Here is a 10,007-nt window from a genome sequence, read left to right as displayed (position 1 = left end):
GTTAGTCTTTGTTAGACCAGAGCTATAGTTCAGTCTTTTGGTCTCCAAATACAATCTCCCTAGCATTAATTTAAACAGAACAATAAATTAAAATTTAGCTGAAATGCTGATTTCTCCTTTATCTAGCTAGATAATTATGGCTTTGTCTTCCTGTATCAAAAATCATGTTTCTCATATTTCTTTGTAAGAACAATCTAATGCAAATAACTCTGATGCATCCTAAAACTGTCCAATATATAATCATTTATCCAGCAGACGATATAAATAGCAGATAAACATTAAATTTTCTAGTCTTTCCTACCAAACTACATCAGCCAGCAATTACTTCAGATCTTAAATATCTGATCTTCATTTACCAGAGTCTGTCTCCTAAGCACCTTGGTATGTGAGATGAATGCAAATTGCACTAGGACTAATGATCACACTCTCTTCTCTTCTGCTGTCTGAAGATGATTTGATACACACTGCTATTAGACTGGCTCCTGAACAGCATGTCTGAATGATGTGACCTGTCAATCTTCCTAGCAGAACTGGCTAGAGGGTATGATAAGCTGATCTCAAAGAAGCAAAAGACTTTGTTTTGATCACTGGAAGAAGGAGATCTGCAACTGGCTTTATTGTAATCTTACCCCTGCAACTGGCAAATCCAGACATAGCAGAGAATTATTGTTCAGCAAAGCAGAGGAAGCACAAGTAATGTGATTTTTGTCTTTTTATATTTTTCTTCAGAGTGCCAGTAAAGTTGAAGGTTGTGATTTAGAGGAATGTGTTAATTTTCCACATGCCATTCCAAAGCAGTACTATTTTTTTTTTGCTGAACCTTCAGCTTTGTTGACAATTGAGGACTCTCTTTCGTTTTCAACAACTGAGCTTGCTTGCAGTCGCCATATTAATGAAATCAGGAGTTGGTTTCACAGATCTTATTTTTCAATCCAAATCAACAAAGCACTAAAAGCAGTGTATTAACAACAGAACTAGACTGAGGGCTTGGAGAGAATTGGGATTTGATGACACTGCCATTAACTGTTAGGTGACCTTAAACAAGTCATTTCTGCTCTTGGGAGCTTTGTTTTCTTATTTTTAAAATGAGAATGGGCAAGGAAACTCATTTTGCATGGGTGGTTTTGACTATGACTCAGCAGAATTTCTTGGAGATCTTGTTAACAGTACAGGCTCCAAGGAAAACCCACGGGGAGTCTAACATTGTAACTAGGAAGTAAGGTGAGAGAATGTATATATTCAGTGTGCTTCCAAAGTGATTCTGATGAAGCGAGTCTGTAGATGGGCATCTGAGAACTACTAGAGTGATAATCCCCACGATCCCTTTAAGTCCTAGATGAAATTCTTTTGTAAGATAGATCGTGCAGATTAGAAACACCTACTACACATTTGAAAGGTTACCGATGCTAGGAACCACCTAGACATTGTGTTATAATTGGTCTGGGGTACAGCCTGGGTAAAGAGTATGCTTTAAATGCTCCCCCAAGTGACTCTAATGCATAGTCAAGGAGGAGACCCAATCCTTCAATGGGTTTTCCTAGATTTTCGCTCCAGCTTATTGAGGGCTTATTACATGCCCATTTTCTGCCACTTTGTACACACTTTCTGGACAACTAGTGCTACCTGCATTGCACACAAGAGGAAACTGAGGCTTACAGAGGTTGAGTAACTTGTCGAAGGTCAAACAGCTCATGTGAGGAAGAGAGAAAATTTGTAGCTTTGATCATTTGCTCCCTTGTTCCCTCCAACATAACACACTGCCTTTCATTGGTTTATGGAATGGCTATAATATACTGACATCAGAATTAGGCTAACTAATCAAATTTGGCCAGATTCCCAGTTTTACTAATTCCTAGAATGTTAAAAGAGTTTCTTTACGGGAAACAAATCTACTACACTCCATCAGTCAGCGGACTCAGTTTCATGCACTATCTTGGGTCAAATTCAACTGACATAATTATGGAAATAAATCTCAGCACATTTATTTAGAGCCCCCTACCCATGACCCATAGCCAAATTTAGTACTAGTACAACATCCTTGGGTTTGAAATCAATCTTTGTGTCCCAAAGCAACTAAGAAATTGCCAGAATTTTTTGGAATAAATCATGCTGATTGTTTTAAGAAGCACCCTAGTTAGACATTTTAATTAACTCCAACTATAGGCCAATAAGGCACTTGTAGAAAAGCCAACAATTAGGTTCTCAAAAATGCTAATTTTCTTTTCCCAGAAGAAACATTTCTAGTCCAAAGTGTTATAATGTGACCAGGTGGTAAAGTTGTAATGTCTCTGAGCTATTTCTTACATTTTCTCAGGGAGTTAACCTATAAGTGGGGTAAAAATTTCACATGTGGAGAATTGGGAATATTGCCCAAGACTTATTACATAGTCACTGAAAATACTCTAAGAAATTTGTTAAATATACTCTCAGGATACTTATTCTGCAGGTATTCAGTTTACTTGTTCAGTTTTATGATCAGTGTCAGACCATAGGTTTAGAATATTGTACTTTTAAGATACAGATGGTAAATATCTCTGGTCATGGGATTATTGGTCTCTGATGGAGTTTACACATCAGCAAGACATTATTCATAAATCTTTGACTGAATTTAAGGATATGTTGACTACTTTGAATTTTTTTACTTGTTTGTTAAAATTTGTAAATATTAGCTTCAACCTCTATTTCCTGGCTTCTTGCTCACATTTGGTTTGTTCTCCTGTACTGAATTTCTGACCTTGATCTACTGTTGTACCTTCCTTCACAGCAGCCTCTGTTGATCCACCAGTAACTTTTTCGGTGTCTGATCTCAGCTTGCTTTTAGTTATTCCAACTCCAGGTAGGTGCTAAAAGAAATAACAGAAACACTCTATTCAACATTACTTATAAGAACCATGAAGGCGGCTTGTATCTGAGTGACCTAGAGCAGAGACGTTCTTACTTTAATGAATTGGTCCACCATCCATGATTCCTACAAAAGGTCCCCCAATCCATCTCCAAAATAGGCTTTCACAAGCCTTGGTAATCCTAATACTGACTGTGTCTTATGACTATATGACCATGGGGATTCTACTCAAGATTTCTTGAGACCCATTTTATTGAAAACTTCCTTTCACCCCTATTTCATTGTGTTTTGAACAGGCATCATCCCATCATCGTTATTGCATTCCAGCTGACTGTACCCTTGCTTCAGAGTGCTAATTTGCTTCCCAGAGAATTAATGCAGAATGCCAAATATCAACCTATCTTTAATGGTATTCAAGAAATTGGGGTTTTATCTGGAGCATTAGTTCTGCAAAATAACCTTGTTTACTGACTGGACAGATATAAATACAGTAAAATAAACTTGTGGTTACTTTACTGGTCAAAGTACACTGTCCTTTAAAACACAGATAATGTTATCACTGTCTTTGAGGTTAATTAGCATTTTTCATTTGTTTTGCTAGTCTACAGGAACATAAAGGGAAAGTTCTATTACAAATGTGTGTTTTTTTAAACGTCTTTATTGGAGTATAATTGCTTTACAATGGTGTGTTAGTTTCTGCTGTATAACACAGTGAATCAGCTATACATATACATATATCCCCATATCTCCTCCCTCTCGCGTCTCCCTCCCACCCTCCCTATCCTGCCCCTCTAGGTGGTCACAAACCACCTAGCTGATCTCCCTGTGCTATGAGGCTGCTTCCCACTAGCTATCTATTTTACATTTGGTAGTGTATATATGTCCATGCCACTCTCTCACTTCGTCCCAGCTTACCCTTCCCCCTCCCCCTGTCTGCATTCTCTATGTCTGCATCTTTATTCCTGTCCTGCCCGGAGGTTCTTCAGAACCATGTAAGTGTGTTTTTGTTTAGAGTAGCTGCATGCTACAGAAAAATAATTTTAAATTTTTTATTCTCAAAACTAAGGATAAAACAAGTGTTTACCAGGGTATTTTGCTTGATTATAAGTAATCTATACATAACACTACATTATACTATATAGACTAATAAAGGCTGAATAAGACATCACTAGTTGACTAGTTTTAAGAATTTATGATGTAGCCTTCAAGACTGTTATGTCAGAATGACACCCTCTGTGAATGAAAAATAAAACACATAATTAGTTTGACTCTTGTGGCTATTGATCAAATTGATACTTGTAATTCAGCTGTCCAATGTGGCAAAACAGTGATTCTTTGGGCTTGTGTAATAATGCAGCATACTTAGCAAAGTATAAAATTAGGCAAAAACAGTTGTTTATGTATTCATCTTCCCATTTGAGGAGTGAAAGTCTGTGACAGTTGTCAGTTGCTGCCCACTTTATTCACTTTGGCATATCTGAAAGATTCTTTAAGTTGGGATTTTATAAAGAAAACACAAAAAAGAACTGAAATCATGCTGTACATTAATACATATAATTATATCTAAACTATGTATATTCTATTAATCAATTAACTTATAAAATTATAATTATAAAATTATATACAAGTTAAGAAAATTGTATATATATGTATAGATAGATAGATAGATAGTCTAAATGGTTCAGTTACATGGGTCTCGTAATACAAACAACACTTAGATAACAGATAACCAGGAAGCAGGCTCTCACTAGAGAATCTGCCAGCACCTTGGATCTTGAACTTCCAGCCTTCACATGTGTAAGAAATTAACTTATGTTGTTTACAAGCCATCCAGTCTATGCTATTTTGTTATAGCAGCCAGAACAGACTAAGACACCACACCAACACCAACAAAGACAAACAGCACGCACACCAGAGCAGCTAGAGCTATGTCCATTGGCAGAAACTCATGCACAATCCAGTCACTCAGTGGACGAGGGTAACTGATTGCCTTAAGCACTGGCTGGAGTTGCTTCCTCTAAGGACCTGCAGAACGCCATCTTGTGCTCTGGGAACAAGGCTGTGGGAGTTTAGCCTCAATCAAACCAACCCTTACCTCTCAGTGTTGAAAATTCGTTTTCTCTTTAAATCATCTCGACGACGTAATGAGATAGGTGCTATCCTTGCAGTTATTTTCACAGAGGTATTAACAGATGCTTAAGGCGCTGAAATATTTTTACAAGGTATTTCAGACATTCAAATAGAAATGTGAATCTTGAACCCAGTTCTCTGGTAATATGACCCATGCACTAAGCTTCTATAATTTTGGTAGAGACTACATTTCTATCATAGCAAACATTCAGGAAATAAAAGTGCTTGAATCATTTATAACTGGTTTCCTTTCTGTTTGCATGAATGTAACTGAATCTTTCTCCTACCTTTTCTTTCATAATATAGCTAGATAATTATAGGTATAACTAAAATATATAGATATATAGACATAGCTCATCTATACATACAACACATATAAAATATGTTGTTTCTGGGAGAGATGCATAAACAGCAATTTGGTGATGTACACCTTATACCCCACCCTGAATTAACCACGTCTAGCGTAAAAAGAACTCTGTGAGGTTATAAAAGAGTGGCTTCTAGTCAGTCATTATCTTCATCAGCTTGGCGTTCTCTGGGACCCTTAGTGTTACTCTCAGCTATTTCTTCACAATGCATACAAATGGTGCCATCATTTCTATGACAAAGCTTTTCTCTCAGGTGAGTTTCTCATAGACGACCTCTCTCTCTCTCTTCCTCAATCTGTGCATGTTTTCTTTATTCTCTCTCTCTTTCTTTTTCTTTCTTTCTTCACCTTGATAAAATTGTGAATGGCATGGAGAAGATTTGAGAGGGAGGAGGTCAAAACTCACTGGAAAGCAATTCTTACTTCCCACCTGAAAACCTTTAGTGAGAAAAACTCTCCTGGCTGAGCCAAGAAATGGTCTCATATGAAAAAGCAAAACAAAGCAAAATAACAAAAACCCTACCAATCTCTTGATTACTTCATGATTTTGGTGTTCTCCTCTTATTGCTGCATCTATCCTAGGCTGTGGCATGGATTTTAAATAGCCAAAGTAAAGATTTCAGTCACATTCAGTTAGGCTTACCTGTTTTTTTCATACTTTCAGAAAGTGGGTTTTTTTTTTTTTATGTTTATTTATTTGTCTGCACCGTGTCTTAGTTGTGGCACACAGGATCTTTAGTTGTGGCATGTGGGATCTAGTTCCCTGACCCGGGATCAAACCCAGGCCCTCTTCATTGGGAGCACAGAGCCTTAGCCAATGGACCACCAGGGAAGTCCCAGAAAGTGGGGTTTCGTTTTGGTTTGTTTGTATGTTTTCTTCATCAATTCCAGGTTGCCGTTTCCATAAATGTCAGCTTGGTTGACATCAAAAGCAAGAGGCTCCTACGAGATTACACACAAAGCCACACGTGCTGCCATGCCAGGCTTGGTAGAGAAAAATGTGTTCCATATTTTCTTTCTGCATGTTGGGTTTTACTGACACTCCTTCCTGGGGGCATAGTTAGCAAAAGATTAGCTCAAGCAACCAAGGAAAAGAAAAGATAGTTATAGCCCTCCTCCTTCCTCTGCTTGTGAGATGAAAACATACAGCTATCCACTTCTGCTCATTTACATCATGTTTTTGATAGTAGGGCGCCTACACATACTATGCACTTCACCCCATCTTTCACGGACAGTAAACAACTGTTCCCCACATTCTTCCCCTCATTGCCTGAAACTTCCAGGGATATTTACAAACCATTTCGAGTTCATTTTGTGACAAACATCCCTCCTCACTCCAACTCTTTCCTGAGTACACTTGTCTCCTAGGCTGAGACCATCTGACTCTGTTCCAGTCGCTCCCTTAGGCTGTTCCAGATCCACATAATTAATATGTTAAATCTCACTGCATATTAAAGTGACCTCTCTCTAAACATCGTAACTCTTTGACTGTGGACAACAAGATCATACATGGAATCCAAGGAAGTTCTTTCATTTTACAGATGAAGAAACTACAGGACAACTACACAGAGCAATCTGAAGCCAGGTGACGATGGGACCAGATCCTTCTTAGAAACCTGAATTTTAAGGCTGCAAGTGTCATCACTGAAAAGTAGTTGATTACACAGGCACCTTTCATTCCATGTGTTTTGATTTATTTTAAATGATCTGCATTCAATTTTCACATTGATACCATTCTCTTCAAAAATGACTCAGAATATTGCACTTGCTCCTGTTAATGCTGAGTCTCTGCAAAATACATCATTGTTCAGCTGAAATCAGCATTTTGACAATGCCCTTCCCATTCTGACTGTCACTATGACTTAGCTGGGTAATTCCAAACTATAGTCCTTATCTATTTGTTCAGGTTTTCCTTTCTTCTTATCCGTCTTGTCAGAAGAATGAGATTTTTTTTTTTTTGCATAAATCTCTTTTCTGTTTTACCTGATTGCAACTTACACTTCATATCCAATCCCCATCAGCCTTCTAGTCAGTGTGTCCTTTTCTGTCAACAGTGGGATTATATATCATCCAGAACAATAATTTTATATTTTGTCAGCTTTTCTATTTTGTTTAGTGCGTTTACTCAAAGTATCCTACTTTATTTTTTTTCTTTCTTTCTTTTTTTTTAAATTAATTTTTATTGGAGTATAGTTGCTAAAGTATCCTACTTTAAAAAAATTATATGCATAGCATTGCTGATTTTTCATATAAAATATTTGATAATACAACGCTGTTTATGTTATCAAATCTTGTAGTCTATGACTATACAATGAGTTGTTCAGTATTTTGATATTTCAAATCTACAAACTCCCTTCCTAAACATCTTACATTTATATAATAATTATCTTTTCCAGAGGACATTCACCTGCATTATTTTATTTGTTCATCACAACACCCCACGAGTTAAGCAGATAGGCAGATGGTGTTGTAATAATGCTTTATAAATGTTAAAGTTCTGACTCAGAGACGTTATAAGTGACAAAGTCACAGTTAGCCAACAAAAAGCCAAAAGTATCCATAAAAAAGAAAAAAATGTTGCCATTTGCAGCAATATGGACCAGGAACTGAGATCCTGCAAGCCACATGGCGCAGCCAATTAAAAAAAAAAAATTAAACTAATTTTAAATTTCTATCAAATATAATTTGAAAGTGTTGATTTGTTCTTAAAACATTGAAAATATTCATAAAGTTTGTTTCTTTCTTCTCTTTCTGTTTGTCTATAGTGACTTTCTTCCTTTATTCTAAATTCCCCCAAAACCCTACTTGTATTGACTATTGGCTTTACAGTCGCTCCCATCTCACCTTCCGTATCTACTCTGGATGTGTCTCATTTCTCTCCAGGCACAGCCAAGGCCCAGGAAATGTGATGGCAAAGGTAAGGTTCTTTTTAAACAGTAGGGAGCAAAAGAGAATGAGAAATTCACATGTTAAAATGTTTATTTCTCTTCCATAACATTTAAAATATCTTCATAAAGATAACATGCCATGGAGGTTGGAAAATGTGAGGTTTTTCCAAAGATATAGAGAAATCTGATGTAGAAGTTTGAGATGGATACTAGGATAAAACTGTATACAAAGTGTACAATGCCTTGAATACACTAAAATAAAACCTAATAACCAACCAGGGCAATTTTGTAGTTGAGGAAACGTCTCTCTGTAGTTATAGAACTGGAAACTGTTGGAGATCAAAAATCATGCATTTTGTAAACAATTTGGGTCCTTAATTAGTAGAAGGAGAGGAAGGGAGGGAGGGAGGGAGAGAGGGAGGGTAAAGCAATGCAGAAGAAAATATGGAGAAAGTCACTGAAAATTATTATATCCCCCATATTCTCCTCTCTACCCCTGAGTCTTTCTAAGAAATACTTTCCACATGTAACCTGTTAAAAAGTTAGTGATTAAGCAGTAAAGTATCTTTATATAAATCTGAGATTTCTTGAATTCAATTCCTATTTGAGTATCTCTTAAAAGTACAAGACGTTGGACAAAATCCTTTAAAGAGTTAAAAACTGTAGAACTGTACATTTCTGCTTCTGGTAGAGTTGGAAAGATAAGACATAAGTCAAAACAGGTTATAAATAATAATAAAAATCTATGTGAAATTTGGCTCTCCTGCAATCATATCTGCCTTGAATTCAGCTAAAAATTGGGAGGTAAATATCTATAGAGATCTTTCACAGGAAAGCAAATGATATGTTCCAACTGTTAAGAACTAAATCTCAAGGACTTTTACACTGTATATATTCTGAGCCTACTTATACATATTTTAGGCAAACATTTCATAATCACAGTTATACAATCAAGTTCTTAGCGAATTAGTGGTGATTACAGACACTGCTATAAGAGGCCAAACCACCAATAAAAACCTGTAATGGAAACAACAAATAAAATTACGAAGCAGACAAATATTTCTCAGTACTCACTGTAGTTTTCCCATTAGTAACTTCTCAGAGCAACTTTGTAGTATAACACTAGTGATATATATCACTAGTGATATAAGCCACCAAGAAAACTAATAAATTACCATTTTTTAAATTTCAAAAGTCGCAGAAATATATTGTCTATTTTAGAAAATTTTTTATCTACAATGGTTCAAATAAGTTTAAGACAAAAAGGAGTAAATCTCCAGTTAGCCAGAAAGCTTAGCTTAACAGAATAAATTATTTCCCAAAGGTTTTGAAAAGCAGAGATTTAATTCAATAGAAAGAAATCTGAATAACAATAAAGTAGTAATATGCCACAAAGTAAAATATGATTAAACCTTTGAACGAAATATACAGGATATTGCTCTTGGAGCTCAGAAAAGCCTCAGTGTGATGGGAAGTTGAACTTCTGAGAGTTTTCAACTAGGTATTGAAGGATAGAAGAGATTTGGATAGGCAAACAAAAAAGGGAAAACTCAATAGGAGATTGAAATTGCTGATGCCTTATCAAGAATTTTAATAAATGCGTTGCATATCAAGAGGCAAGGAGTAAAGAGAAGAAGCTGATGCGAAGAGTATTCATATGTGGGAATGATGAAATATAAGGAAGATTACATTTATCTTTTGGGGAAGATTTTTTGTCTTTTGTATTTCAACACTTGCGAATAAGAAGTTATTAAATGTTTGTTTTGTAGGGAAATTATAC

Source organism: Mesoplodon densirostris, chromosome 15, assembly GCF_025265405.1.
Source record: "Mesoplodon densirostris isolate mMesDen1 chromosome 15, mMesDen1 primary haplotype, whole genome shotgun sequence".
Lineage (NCBI taxonomy): Eukaryota > Metazoa > Chordata > Mammalia > Artiodactyla > Ziphiidae > Mesoplodon > Mesoplodon densirostris.
This window is presented reverse-complemented; position numbering follows the sequence as displayed.